Source organism: Vigna umbellata, chromosome 1, assembly GCF_029865625.1.
Source record: "Vigna umbellata cultivar VRB3 chromosome 1, Vumbellata_1.0, whole genome shotgun sequence".
Classification (NCBI taxonomy): domain Eukaryota; kingdom Viridiplantae; phylum Streptophyta; class Magnoliopsida; order Fabales; family Fabaceae; genus Vigna; species Vigna umbellata.
Window position 1 is genome coordinate 36,895,679 of NC_142165.1, and position 15,000 is coordinate 36,910,678.

Sequence of the window (15,000 nt, forward strand, 5' to 3'; positions counted from 1 at the left end):
TGTTCTTAAGTCTTAGCCAATCAACAAATCACATAACTAAACTAGGCCGTGAGTCCTTTGGGAGAACGATACCTTGTTGATGGACAAATTTATGAACACCAAAATATGATGTCACAAACTTGTTTTTCAATCGGCAAGTATGACCGAATCGTTCAAGTAATAAACTTGGTAAGACCAAGTATCGTTCTTCCCAAAGGACTCACGGCCTAGTTTAGTTGTGTGGTTTATTGATTAGCTAAGACTTAAAGACGAAATATTTGGATTTTATATGCAGAAGACGAAAATTAAATATGTATGCATGAAGTTTTGATCAATGGCAAAAACAAAAGATAAACACTTTCAATGAAATATTTGTATGAATATGTTGTTGGGGGTCAATTTCATCTTATCCACTCTCATATATTTTAGGAATTCAACATTCAAATCATCATTGTTAATGCCACTCTCTAAAGTACCTTTCAAGAAGGCTTCTCACTAATCACGAGTTCATACAATTCCTAGCATTCCTAATGATTAGTTCATAAGTGTAGGAGCTTAACGACAACCAATATGATATTGGGAGAAATTCCCCGGATCTAGACTTCCCCGTACGCGCCCGTATCGACAAAACCAATAATCAAGCATTGAATGAGTTAAACAATGCAAGCATTACGCAAAGAGAAAAAACCCTAACTAATAATGAAAGAACGCATAGATCTTAAATAAAAGATGTAAAAACAAATTCCATATATGAGAGCTTCAAAAGATTACATTGATTCCCCAACAAACATACAGAGTTTAGTTCACCATATTTATGGTGAACCTAGATGGATAACAATGAAAGAATGAAAGATAAAACCCTAAAAAGGTGAAGAGGAAGCCTCAGCATCCAAGATCCTCCTTCAAAGGGGTGGAAGAGAGAGTGTTTGCTTCGTTCCAGCCAGAGATACCTAACCCTAGGAAACCCTAAAGCTTATATATTATTCGTAAATTACAGAAAATTAGGTCCAAGCCCATAAAAGTGCCGCTCAGCGGTAAAGTACCGCTCAGCGGTAAGTGCGTGAGACGTTTCTTCCCCTCAGCGGCCATTTTGCCCCTCAGCGGACCTCCCGTGACTTCCTGAGTGCCGCTCAGCGGTAAACTGCCGCTGAGCGGTGACTTTGGCTTCTCCTTTTGCACTTTTTGATGTCTTTTCTGATTTCATCTCTCTCCTTCTTCACTTCTTTCACTAAATTCACCTTAAAACCTGCACAAAAACACTAAAATCAAGCATAAACCTGTCCAGCTCTCTTATTTATGAAAATATGAAGAAAAGCATGATTCCAAGCTAGATTCTAAGTGTAAAGGTTGCTTTTAGTATAAATTTTAAGCATGAAAATAACAATTTTTCAACTGTTATCATTGGTCTTACCGAGTTTATTACTTGAAACGATTCGGTCATACTTGCCGATTGTTCAACAAGTTTGTGACATCATATTTTGGTGATCATAAATTTGTCCATCAGCGTTGCCCCTCTTTTTGGTCCCAAGGTCGGCTTCGGTCGGTCGATCCGGGCGGAAGACATTGTCAGGTGGGGAGTTTGGCTGGGGCGGAACATCTGTTAAAAGATAACGCAGGTGTCCTAAGATGAGCTCAACGAGAACAGAAATCTCGTGTGGAACAAAAGGGTAAAAGCTCGTTTGATTTTGATTTCCAGTATGAATACGAACCGTGAAAGTGTGGCCTATCGATCCTTTAGTCCTTCGGAATTTGAAGCTAGAGGTGTTAGAAAAGTTACCACAGGGATAACTGGCTTGTGGCAGCCAAGCGTTCATACACTACAGGAAAAACGCAATTTACAGACGGGCTTTTACCGAAGGCTTTGAAGCCCTCGGTACTGAGTTAATTATCGAAGGCTTGTAAGCCGTCGGTAACGTCCTGGGTAATTTAAGTCCCAATTTATGTTTTTCGATCCCCAATCTAATTCTCTTGTGCTTCGTCGCTTTCGTGCTTTCTTCACACAATCCCCTCCCTTTCTTCACCCGTCAGTTTCTCGGTCAGTCACCGGTGGTGGTTCGTCAAGGTGGTAAGTGGTGTGTTGATCAGTCGTCGTTGACGGTGCGTGGTGGTTTTTGGAGTGTTGGACTAGGGTTCGTCATCGGTCTGTTGCTTCGTTGAGGGGTGGTGGTGTGGAGGTTGAGGGAGTTGGAGGGGCCGCTGTGGGGTGCTGTCGTTGTCGTGGTTGATAACAGTTGAAAAACTGTTATTTTCATGCTTAAAGTTGATACTAAAAGCAACCTTTAGACTTAGAAACTAGCTTGAAATCATGCCTTTTGTTTATATTTTCATAAATAAGAGAGCTGGACAGGTTTATGCTTGATTTAAGTGTTCTTGTGCAGGTTTTGAGGTGAATTTGGTGAAAGAAGTGAAGAATAAGAGAGAGGACATTAGAAAAGACAAGAAAGAGTGCAAAAAGGAGAAGTCGAAGGCACCGCTCAGCGGCAAACTACCGCTGAGCGGCACTCAAGAGGTGACGTTGGAACCGCTGAGGGGCAAAATGGCCGCTGAGGGGAAGAAAGAAGACGTGCAATCACCGCTGAGCGGTAAATACCGCTGAGCGGCACTTTTTGGGCTTGGACTTTTGTAATCTTTTGTAACTCTAGATTAGTATATAAGGGCTTGCACGTCCTATAGTTAGGCATCTTTGGCAGAAACGAGGCAAACACTCTCTCTTTCACCCCTTTGAAGGAGGATCTTGGATGCTCAGGCTACCTCTTCACCTTTATTGGGTTTATTCTTTCATACTTTCATTGTAATTCATCTAGGTTCACCATGAATATGGTGAACTAAACCTTGTATGTTTGTTGGGGAGTCAAAGTAATCTCTTGAAGCTCTCATATATGGATTTGTTGAGTACATCTTTGAATTAAGACATATGCTTTCTTTCATCATTAGTTAGGGTTTTTCCTCTTTGCTCAATGCTTGCATTGTTTAACTCATTCTAATGCATGATTATTGGTTTTGTTGATACGGACACGTACGGGGAAATCTAGATCCGGGGAATTTCTCCCAATATTATACTGACAATATTATATTGGTTGCCTTTAAGCTCCTGCACTCATGAACTAATCATTAGGAATGCTAGGAATTGTATGAACTATTTGATTAGGGAGAAGCCATCTAGAATGGTACATTAGAGAGTGGCATTAACAATGATGATTTGAATGTTGAATTCCTAAAATATATGAGAGTGGATGAGATGAAATTGACCCCCAACAACATATTCATTCATATATTTCCTTGAAAGTGTTTATCTTTTGTCTTTGTCATTGATCAATTCATGCATACATATTTAATTTTCGTCTTTGCATATTAAACTTCAATTATTGTGTTCTTAAGTCTTAGCTAATCAACAAATCACATAACTAAACTAGGCCGTGAGTCCTTTGGGAGAACGATACTTGGTCTTACCAAGTTTATTACTTGAAACGATTCGGTCATACTTGCCGATTGTGAAACAAGTTTGTGACATTATATTTTGGTGCTTACAAATTTGTCCATCAGTGGTCGTGAAGCGATATTCTGATAAAGGTAAGTTCCACAAAATTTCGTTCACACCGTCATGTTCATATTGCTGCCTTCATCTACTTTTCATTCACTTGTTAGTATATGATTGAAGGAACTTGGTTGAGGGAGTTGGCTGGAGTGGCCGTTGTGGGGTTGCGTCTCTGTCGTGGTGCATAAAGGTTGCCATCGTGAAGGGCTATCTCGGTTGAGGTAAGTTGTGCATTTAAAAATTCATTATGAGTTACAATGCTCTCTTGAATCTGTTTGATGTTAGTGTATGTTGTTGTTTGATTGAGAAAGATTGGTTTTTAATTGGAATAAGGGGCAAGGCACTGGCATGCCAGTGAGAAGGTTTAAATAACCTTAACTGTAGTTTAGGAAAAATAAAAGCAAACGAGTTGGTGAAGATTGAGCAACAGTGCGAATTGTTGTAACTGTTGCGTTTGCTTCTAATGCCTGCAAGTGTGTGCTCTAAGTACGCCAAACTTCAACCGTGAACCTTTCAACCTCTAATTTCCCCTTGATTTGCTTCCAATGAACGTAGAGATACTTAGCTTCTCCCTTGTGCTTCTGCACAAGATTTTGTGTATCAAAGTACCAATATGTGTCCTAATTGTGATGAACATGATCTCTGAGATGAGGATATCCTTGGTACAAGTATTTCAATGGATTGAAAACAGGAACTTCTCTCTCAAATTTATGCAGAAATCTGCTTCCATGTCTGTAATCTACAGGATTGTACAGTGGAGACTATTTCTTTGACATGAAATTTGGTCGAAAACACTTCTCTATAACCTTAGCCTCCTCCTTCAACATTTCTCTCATGTCTTTAATATTTCTCTGAACTTTGTAAGATCGTGTCGACCCATTAGAATTGCCAGGCACAGGGACTTTTTTAGATGTATATGGAATTCTATTGCTCTCAAAGCAGAAATTTGTAGATCTTTTTGAGTGAAAACCTTTCCTTTTTTCAGCATCAGACAGACACATATATGCCTACAGAAATTATCCAATTAACGTTTAATTAACTTGTTTAGTGAAGAACACTGTGTGTCAGAAACTCACCTCAGATATAAGTTTGGAAGCAATTTCAGCCTTTTTATGTTTGTTCTTCTCCGGATGAAGTTGCAGGGGTGAATAAAAAGCAACAGTTGTTGTTATAGAAGAGAAAGAAACCATGAAAAAAAGAAGAAAAAAAAGGAGTTAAGCCTACCAAGTTTATGGTATTGCTGGCGGATGGTGAGCAACCCTACATTTTCTTCCACCTATGAGAACCCAATATGGAGAGATTAATTAGCATGATCATATAAAATAAGAGAGAAAAGTGGTAATATAGTATGTATGAAATATTCACTCCAAGAATGCAATACCAATCTATGAAAGGTGGCTTAGAAGGGTTTGAGACAAGTGTATGAATACAGCCAAGTGACCTCAACAGTATGAATAGCAGGGGTTCAGTTTTAATTTAAGAAAATTAGGTCAAAGGCTAAGTTTAGAAGAGACCTCAACAGCTAAAGCATAACAACCGTGGAAAAAACTTAGAAACCCATATTAGGAATATAGGTATGATGAAAATATATATAGGTCCCTACCTTTATATGAAACTTTTGGTTGTAGGTAGATGTCTATATTGCTTTTTACTGTTTGATTAATTTGAGAAATGAGACTCACTAAATGAAAAATAAAAACCCTATTAAAGAGATTTATAAATTTTTAAATTTTTAACTTAAACTAGCAACAACAAAAGTTTATAAAGGTAGCACCATAGGCACAAATAGTCACGAAACCCACTTAGATTCCTGAGCTGGCAGCTGATAATTGCAAAAAGAAAAAGAAAAGCAAGTAAAAGTAATTTGTATAAATGACTACTATGTATATTAAGACAATGCTTTATGAAATAAGAAAAGAGTCCCCTTATATATGTTATCTTGTTCCCAACATCGGAGGCATCAATGTGTTGTATGAGCTTTGGAAGCAGAGCAGGCATGATGGTTTTCATTGAAACAAAAAGTTTGGCCACATCGCTTCTGTCATCCTGAGGGTCCAAACCATGAGGGAGAGTGACCATTTTTACCAGTGCCTCCTCCTTGTTAACATTGTTATTCATCTTGCAATTCACCAAATTAACATTGTTATTGATCTTTGATGGGTATGTCTGTTGAGCAGAAGCTGAATCTTGGTATAAATGGCACTTTAGAATAGCTGTAGGAGCATACACCATTAGCATGTTTGAACCATTATATTGATCCCTTCAAAACAACCAATAAAAAAAGGTTGGTTCAAGAAAAATAAAGACAAGAGGAAGAAAATAAGGAAAAGGGATTTGGAGAGGGAGAGTAATACCTGGTGGAGGGTAAGCATAAACTTCACTGAAACACCAAAAAATAGAAATAGAAAATGAGAAGAGAGAATTTAGAAAAAATATATCATTTTCCTGGTCAGCTCATGAGTGCTAAAATTATGTTAAATTAAGATTTTTTTTAAATAATCAATAAATGTTGTATAAAGTTTTCTACAGTCTAATATAAGGACACGAACTTTCCAAAGAAGATACTAATAAAACTAATTATTAAAATGAGACTTGCATTATATAAATTGGTCTTATTATTTTTAATATTTTTAATGGATATGAGTATGTCGATTGGACCACTCACTAACGATGTGGTATTATCGACAGAGTATGTCGATTTGAGAAGAGGAACCTTTGACCTCTCTCTCGTTCTCAGCCACCAACACCTGTTTTTTTGTTATTCTTTTTCTTCCTTTAAATATTTATAAATGTATCTTATATTATTTATGTCCAAGTCCAACAGATAAGCCTCCCTCTTCTTTCTTACACACACTGCGCACCTTTTCTCTTCTCTGTTGCTTCGTTTTGTCAACAATTCCTTACACATTACAAACCAATCTCTGTCATGTCAGTGCTCTCACTTCTCTTTTTTCTCTGTTTCATATTTTACCAATTAGCTTCATAATAATATCGTATTGATCCGTATATTTAGTTACTCACTCTCATAATCTCGAAATTGGCATTTAGATCTAGAAAATGTAGCCGTATTGTCTTTATTTTCAACTGTGGACTTCTATTTGATTTAAATTATGATTTGTATGGTAAAAGGGCAGTGAATCAGCCCTATCACAACATGTTGTCAATTTTGCAGTGCTGGTCCATCAATGTTTTGTCATATTTACGTTAAATATTATACTACTTTAATCCCTCAAACATTAAAATATAGATTGAACTTATGTATTATTGTTTATCTCACATATTATATACATTATTTTCCAGTGTGGTCCATCCAAAGTGTTACTAAAAAACACCTTGGCAGTTCCCAGTTTTGACTGAATTTTGATGGTTTAGTATACTATTATGCACTTAGACCATTATATCAGCAATTGAACTATGCTACCAACTTTTATAGATCACTTTAGACTTGCTCAAAGTGTGACACAACATAGAAATGGTAGATTTCGAAATCTGACTTTGTTATGGCCAAAACTGCAGAATAATCACTCCCTCACACCACCAAAAGTGAGTTTATAACATTCAATTAACTAGGCAATGTTAAAAGTCACTGTAGAATGTATAAGTGCATAAGACCAACCCGGAAAACAGCAACAAGGTGGAGTTAAACAGAAATTACATGAAATACCTAAAAGTCACTACTCAAAACTGAAAAATATTGTACTAATTTTGCAAACTGCACTAAACTAGGAAAATATACTACAAATAAACTATCCTAACAAGTTAAGAATGGTAGAACGTTGCTATTTAAGCATTGCCAGTACATAAAACACCTAAAACTCAAAATTTGTCAACTTAGAAACCTAAAAGTAGTACCTAAAATACACTACAAGTCCAAAGACCGAAAAGTATATTAAAGTAGTCACGAAAACAATAAACTAACTATCTACACCACTTTTAAAAGATAAAAGAAAGATAAAATTGAAGTGTCAATTGAGAAATAAAAAGAAAAACACAATTTGACTATTGAACACCTATAAATAGACTAAAGTAGGTGAGAATTTTATTTCCTTGGACAAATTTGTTATCAAACCTGCATTTAGACCACCAGTGAATGTTCATATATATGTTGTATGTTGATGTATATATTGTATGCTCATGTATATTGTATGTTCATTTATTAGGCTACTCCTTGATTCAATTAAGTAGTCATTTAAAGTCGTATGTTACTAAAAGCATTCTCAATAGAATGAGAAGGGTAATAATACCTTAAACACTTACAATGAACAAAATATGTGAAAGTACTCTATAAAAGAGAACTTTAGTAATGTTAGATTATTGACTCCCCAAAGTTGTATACACAACCACTTAGGATGTCAAAGACATTTCAATACTGAGGACCTCTCTTTGGATGCCCTTATTGAATGCCTATGACCATAGTGTTGAAATTGCCTTCCATGTTCGACTTCAGTAGTAATAGGTTTATTACTTATGTCACATGGAGTGTTGTTGTTTTGGCTAAGTTTGTATTTGTTTGGCTTGTCACAGAACATGGCCCATTTTCCCAACCATCGTAGATGGATGTACGACCGCTGTTATAGTGGAAGGAGAGGTTTGAAAGAATCTTTTGTCATGGGAGTTGAAGAGTTCGTGGAGACGGCACGACGATATCAATATTATGCCCTTGATGGAGGGATTCGATGTCCATGCATCAAGTGCGAATGTACAAGCATTCTGAAAGATGAAGTCGTCAAAGTTCACCTTTACCAAAAAGGGTTCATGCCGAATTACACGGTCTGGACATTTCATGGTGAAGAAATTCCTTCGACCTCCACTGCAGCTGAAAAACGGCTTGCATCAGGTTCGAATACTGTTGTACATACATGTGAGATAGATCAATTTGCCAACATGCAAGAGATGGTCGACCATGCTCTTCGTCACCATGCTGCAGAAGCAGACGATAGTCATGATGAAGAGCCTCCAAATGAAACGACGCAGAGGTTTTACAATTTACTGACAGAGGCAAATCTACCTGTATTTGAAGGTTCATCTGAGTCAAAATTGTCAGTGTGCATTAGACTCATGGCTGGCAAATCTAATTGGAACGTTCCCATTCAAGCAGTGGACTTCTATACAAAACTGATGTTAGATTTGACACCACCAAACAATTTGATGCCGAAGAATTATTACCAAGCCAAAAAATGTGTTTCAAAGTTGGGATTGGATGTGAAGAAGATTGATTGTTGTGTTAATGGATGTATGTTATTCTATGACAATGACAGTGGCAAAAATGATGCATTGTTGGTGGAATGCAAGTTTTGTGGCTCACCTCGATATCAGACAATGCATGCTGGACGGAGGCAAAAAAAACCAATTCCATTAAAGTCCATGTTCTACTTACCTATAATTCCAAGATTACAAAGTGTATAGTATAAAATATTAACCGAGTGGTTACAAACAACCAACCGGATATTCAGGTAATCTGTTTATATCTTATTCTGTTTATATTTTATTGGGCTTATATCAGCTCAGGATCCATGAGGTAAATTATAAATACAAAGCCAGGGCCAAAAGCCAGGTACGTTCCACTTAAACGTTCAACTTACTCTACATGACTCTCAAATACTCAATAGTGATAACCCTTCACTAAATATTCAACCAAGAGCCGAGGCTCTTCAAATCACACGCCTAACTTGGGCGTCGGAGTACCTTTTGCAGGTACATCCTCCCTCGTCAAGAAGGAGACCGATCGGTTTGCGCCAACACCGATCGGCCAACAGGAGGAGTTTGGAAGCGAGCGAGCGGCCCAGACGCGTTAGCAGGTTAGTCTCTCGGTCCCTAAAAGTATCCACCGAAACATTTTGGCGCCCACCGTGGGGCCGAGCGGCAAACCCAACGGTGACCACGAGGAGCATGGAGGAACAACAAAGCTGAACGGTAAAGCCCGTTCCCTATGAAGCACTCTACGTGAATCAGCATCTCTACGTGAGACGTCATCCACAAGATAAGTATTCTTTGAAATATGAATATTTCATAAAATGTCTAATTAATGATAGATATTATAATAACTATTTTATATAGTATAATTCATAATATATTATGTGATATATGATATATTATATATAATATAATATATAACTATAAATATAGTTATCTAATTATTATAACCGAAACATTTTTGGCATGATTAAAATAGTCAAAGAAATTATTGTGTTAGAGATAACTATCAACAGCAATCTTATAAAATCTCAAGACGGTTTTGATACCGTGTTTATTATATATGTTATTTATTCGGTGCAATTCATAATATCTGGTAACCGAATCATTTATTATACGGTTATATACCATAATATATATCATCATGAGAATTTCAGCAATGAACATCTTGAACAAATATATATCGAAATCCACGCCATCAACTATGCAAGTGCAGACTAAGATCTAGTCATAAACGAACTTCATGCTTAAAGTATCATGGAATTCAATTAACGAAGGGGAAGTCTCCTATTGCAAACACTGATTGCCAATTTTGTCAGCAAAGTTCATAATTAACGATCAAGTCCAAGACCGAGCGGTAAATCCCTCTCGGGAGAGAGGTAAAGCCCTCTCAAAGCCGAACGGTAAAGCCCGTTCCCTAGAAAGCACTCCTAGGTCGAAGACCGAGCGGTAAATCCCCCTCGGGAGAGAGGTAAAGCCCTCTCAACGACGAACGGTAAATTCCGTTCACTAGGAAGCACTCCTAGCTCAAAGCAGAGGTAAAACCCTCTCAAAGCCGAACGGTAAAGCCCGTTCCCTAGGAAGCACTCCTAGGTCGAAGACCGAGCGGTAAATCCCCCTCGGGAGAGAGGTAAAGTCCTCTCAACGACGAACGGTAAATTCCGTTCACTAGGCAACACTCCTAGCTCAAAACAGAGGTAAAACCCTCTCAAAGCCGAACGGTAAAGCCCGTTCCCTAGGAAGCACTCCTAGGTCGAAGACCGAGCGGTAAATCCCCCTCGGGAGAGAGGTAAAGCCCTCTCAAAGACGAACGGTAAATCTCGTTCACTAGGAAACAATCCTAGCTCAAAACAGAGGTAAAACCCTCTCAAAGCCGAACGGTAAAGCCCGTTCCCTAGGAAGCACTCCTAGGTCGAAGACCGAGCAAACGGTAAAGCTCGTTCCATAGGAAGCACTCCTAGGTCGAAGACCGAGCGATAAATCCCCCTCGGGAGAGAGGTAAAGCCCTCTCGGTTCATGTTGAAGAACGAGCGGTAAATTCCTCTCGCTTAATGTCTAAGGACGAGCGGTAAAGCCCGCTCGGTTAAAGTCGAAGGCCGAGAGGTAAATCCCTCTCGGTTCATGTTGAAGGACGAGCGGTAAATCCCGCTCGGTTAAAGTCGAAGGCCGAGAGGTAAATCCCTCTCGGTTCATGTTGAAGGACGAGCGGTAAATCCCGCTCGGTTAATATCGAAGGCCGAGAGGTAAATCCCTCTCGGTTCATGTTGAAGAACGAGCGGTAAATTCCTCTCGCTTAATGTCTAAGGACGAGCGGTAAATCCCGCTCGGTTAAAGTCGAAGGCCGAGAGGTAAATCCCTCTCGGTTCATGTTGAAGGACGAGCGGTAAATCCCGCTCGGTTAAAGTCGAAGGCCGAGAGGTAAATCCCTCTCGGTTCATGTTGAAAGACGAGCGGTAAATCCCGCTCGGTTAATGTCGAAGGCCGAGAGGTAAATCCCTCTCGGTTCATGTTGAAAGACGAGCGGTAAATCCCGCTCGGTTAATGTTGAAGGTCGAGAGGTAAAACCCTCTCGATTAATGTTGAAGACCGAGAGGTAAATTCCTCTCGGTTCATGTTGAAGGACTAGCGGTAAATCCCGCTCGGTTAATGTCGAAGGCCGAGAGGTAAATCCCTCTCGGTTCATGTTGAAGGACGAGCGGTAAATCCCGCTCGGTTAATGTTGAAGGTCGAGAGGTAAAACCCTCTCGATTAATGTTGAAGACCGAGAGGTAAATTCCTCTCGGTTCATGTTGAAGGACGAGCGGTAAATCCCGCTCGGTTAAAGTCGAAGGCCGAGAGGTAAATTCGTCTCGGTTCATGTTGAAGGACGAGCGGTAAATCCCGCTCGGTTAAAGTCGAAGGCCGAGAGGTAAATCCCTCTCGGTTCATGTTGAAGAACGAGCGGTAAATCCCGCTCGGTTAATGTCAAAGGTAGAGAGGTAAAGCGCTCTCGGTTAATGTAGAAGACCGAGCGGTAAATTCCTCTCGGTTCCTGTTGAAGGACGAGCGGTAAATCCCTCTCGGTTACTGTTGAAGGTCGAGCGATAAAACGCTTTCAGTTCCGCCAACGCAGCCTCCCTCAAACTCATCAGTCCTATAGTTAACCACGGCTGAAGCCAACCGCTTAACTCGGACTTGGGGGGCATAATGTATAGTATAAAATATTAACCGAGTGGTTACAAACAACCAACCGGATATTCAGGTAATCTGTTTATATCTTATTCTGTTTATATTTTATTGGGCTTATATCAGCTCAGGATCCATGAGGTAAATTATAAATACAAAGCCAGGGCCAAAAGCCAGGTACGTTCCACTTAAACGTTCAACTTACTCTACATGACTCTCAAATACTCAATAGTGATAACCCTTCACTAAATATTCAACCAAGAGCCGAGGCTCTTCAAATCACACGCCTAACTTGGGCATCGGAGTACCTTTTGCAGGTACATCCTCCCTCGTCAAGAAGGAGACCGATCGGTTTGCGCCAACACCGATCGGCCAACAGGAGGAGTTTGGAAGCGAGCGAGCGGCCCAGACGCGTTAGCAGGTTAGTCTCTCGGTCCCTAAAAGTATCCACCGAAACACAAAGATTGTTTACTTCAATGCAAACAGCAGAACACATGACATGGCATGATGGTAACAAAACTCCGGGACTTTTGCGTCATCCTTCTGATGGTGAAGCTTGGAAGCACTTCAATCATAAACATCCATCCTTTGCTAGTGAACCGCGTAACGTCAGACTTGGTCTATGCTCTGATGGGTTTACCCCGTACATTCAGGCGTCTACATCACCGTATTCATGTTGGCCCGTGATAGTTACACCATACAATCTACCACCTGAGATGTGCATGACAAAGCCTTACATGTTTTTATCGTGTATAATACCAGGTCCATCTAATCCCAAATCATTGATTGATGTTTACTTGGAGCCTTTGATTGATGATTTGAAGAAGTTATGGAATGGTGTTTGGACGTATGACGTTTCAAGGAGGCAAAATTTCCTTATGAGGGCAGCCTTGATGTGGACTATTAATGACTTCCCAGCGTACGACATGTTATCTGGTTGGAGCACACATGGTTGATTAGCTTGTCCACATTGCATGGAACACACAAAGTCATTCCAATTGAGTCATGGCCGGAAAAGTAGTTGGTTTGACTGCCATCGACGGTTCTTGCCCATTGACCACCCCTTTAGAAGAAACAAAAAGGCATTTCGAAAAGGACAAGTTGAAACGGATATGCCCCCGCCAAAGTTGACTGGATCACACGTGTGGAGAAGAGTGAAAGACTATCCAAAAGTCACTGAATCTGGTCAGAATAGGCTAGAAGGGTTTGGGGAATGGCATAATTGGACTAAAAGAAGCATATTCTGGGAACTTCCGTATTGGAAGGACAACTTGCTAAGACACAACATCGATGTGATGCACACAGAAAAAAATTTCTTTGACAATGTCTTCAACACAGTTATGAATGTTAAAGGTAAGACAAAAGATAATGAGAAAGCAAGAAAAGATTTACCTTTGTATTGTGCACGAAAAGACTTAGAGTTGAAGGCACAAGGTAACGGCCGATTATTTAAACCAAAAGCAAATTACACCATGTCAAAAGACGAGACAAGAATAGTGTGTGGATGGATCAAGGAGCTTAGAATGCCAGATGGATATGCTTCTAACTTGTCAAGATGTGCCAATGTTCAGAACGGTACTATTCAAGGGTTGAAGAGTCATGATTGTCATGTATTCATGGAGACTTTCATCCCTCTTGCGTTCAGTTGTTTGCCAATGCACGTGTTACATCCACTGATAGAAATCAGTAACTTCTTTAAAGATTTGTGTTGCACGACACTAAAGGATGATTCCCTTAAAAAGATGGATGAAAATATCCCGATTATTCTCTGCAAATTGGAAAGAATATTCCCTCCTGCATTCTTTGATTCAATGGAGCACATTTCAATTCATCTTGCATATGAAGCTTGGCTTGGGGGACCCGTGCAGTACAGGTGGATGTATCCCTTTGAAAGGTTTATGGGAGAATCCAAACGGTCAGTTAAAAATAAAGCTAGAGTGGAAGGCTCAATTTGTGCAGCTTACTTGCACAGAGAGACAACTTATTTTTGTTCACATTATTTCAAGAACTTCATGTTGTCTCCCACTCATGTCAGAAATGAAATGCAATGGCAAGTTGAACCACGTGAAGGTGCATTATCATTTTTCCGACAATCAGGCCGTCACGCAGGGAAAGAATTCACTCATTGGTTAACTGATCCTGAATTCAACTCCGCTCATGTCCATGTCTTGATCAATTGCAGTGAAGTCAAGCCGTACCTTGAGTATGTCATCATCCATCTCTAATCTATCAAAAGGTTTAATTGTTATACACTAATTAATTTCATTTGTACCAGCTCATTTGTTGTGGCTGAGCAAGTCACAGAAGGAAATACTTCTGCTAGAATACACTCTGAGTTTCCCCATTGGTTTAGAAATCAGGTCCGTAGTTTTGTCCTTCGTTTAGAGCAAGGTTAATTTGACTATTGTTTTTATAATTTTGTTAGTACCTTTGTAGGTTTTTAATCAGGCATTAACTCCCACGGTTCAAGAGTTAAGACATCTCTCCAATTGGCCAATGAGATGTGTCAAAGAATGGCACACTTACTTCATCAATGGTTACAAATTCCATACACATGAATGGTCTAAAGGAAAGAAAACATCAAATTGTGGTGTGTATGTCAAGGGCCTAACAGAGGGGTCTTATGATGATTTCTACGGCATCATTCATAAAATATATGAGTTAGAGTACAACAGTACTACTTCTCCAAACAGAGTGGTACTGTTTTATTGTGAATGGTTTGATCCTTCTAGAGCTGGTACTAAAGTCGATCCACGCTTTAATATTGTCGAACTGAACCAGAGATTAAGATATGGGCCTTTTGATCCTTTCATTCTACCATCTAATGTCAGACAGGTTTATTATGTGCCATATCCACCATTTCGCAATATTGACAAGCGTGGTTGGGCCGTAGCAATACAAACGAAGCCTAGAGGTCGCATAGACTCAAATGAAGTTGAGGAAGATGTAGCCTACCAACTTGACCAAATGTCACAATCACAAGAAATTATCGAAGTTGAACGTATAACCGCATTGGTCGACCCTGATGGTGATGGAGATGAATTAGAAGCAACAATACAAGGTGATGAAGAACAAGAGGAAGAAGAAGAAGAAGAAGAAGAAGAAGAAGAAGAAGAAGAAGAAGATGA

General features: G+C 39.4%; 1 pseudogene; it reads right to left on the minus strand.

The window, feature by feature from the left end:
* Window positions 1–3,996: 3,996 nt before the first annotated feature.
* Window positions 3,997–5,752, minus strand: LOC148205267 (uncharacterized; annotated as a pseudogene).
* Window positions 5,753–15,000: the final 9,248 nt, after the last annotated feature.